The sequence below is a fragment of the Tarenaya hassleriana genome, unplaced genomic scaffold (genome assembly GCF_000463585.1).
Source record: "Tarenaya hassleriana unplaced genomic scaffold, ASM46358v1 Cleome41, whole genome shotgun sequence".
Taxonomy (NCBI): Eukaryota; Viridiplantae; Streptophyta; class Magnoliopsida; order Brassicales; family Cleomaceae; genus Tarenaya; species Tarenaya hassleriana.
Genome location: NW_010966933.1, coordinates 940,650 through 940,895, shown reverse-complemented (window position 1 = coordinate 940,895; position 246 = coordinate 940,650).

The following is a 246-nucleotide window of genomic DNA, read 5'->3' as shown; positions in this document are numbered from 1 at the left end:
TTCAAACACGTTTAGAGTGCGTCCAAACACGTTTAGATGCGTCCAAACACTTTTAGAGAGCATCCAAACATGTTTAGAGTGCATCGAAATATTTTTAGAATGTGTCGAAACATGTTTAGAATGCATCCAAACATAATTAGAGTGCGTCGAAACACGAATAGAGTGCGTCCAAGCACTTTTAGAGTGCATCCAAACATGTTTAGAGTGCATTAAAACACTTTTAGAGTGCGTCAAAACATGTTTAAA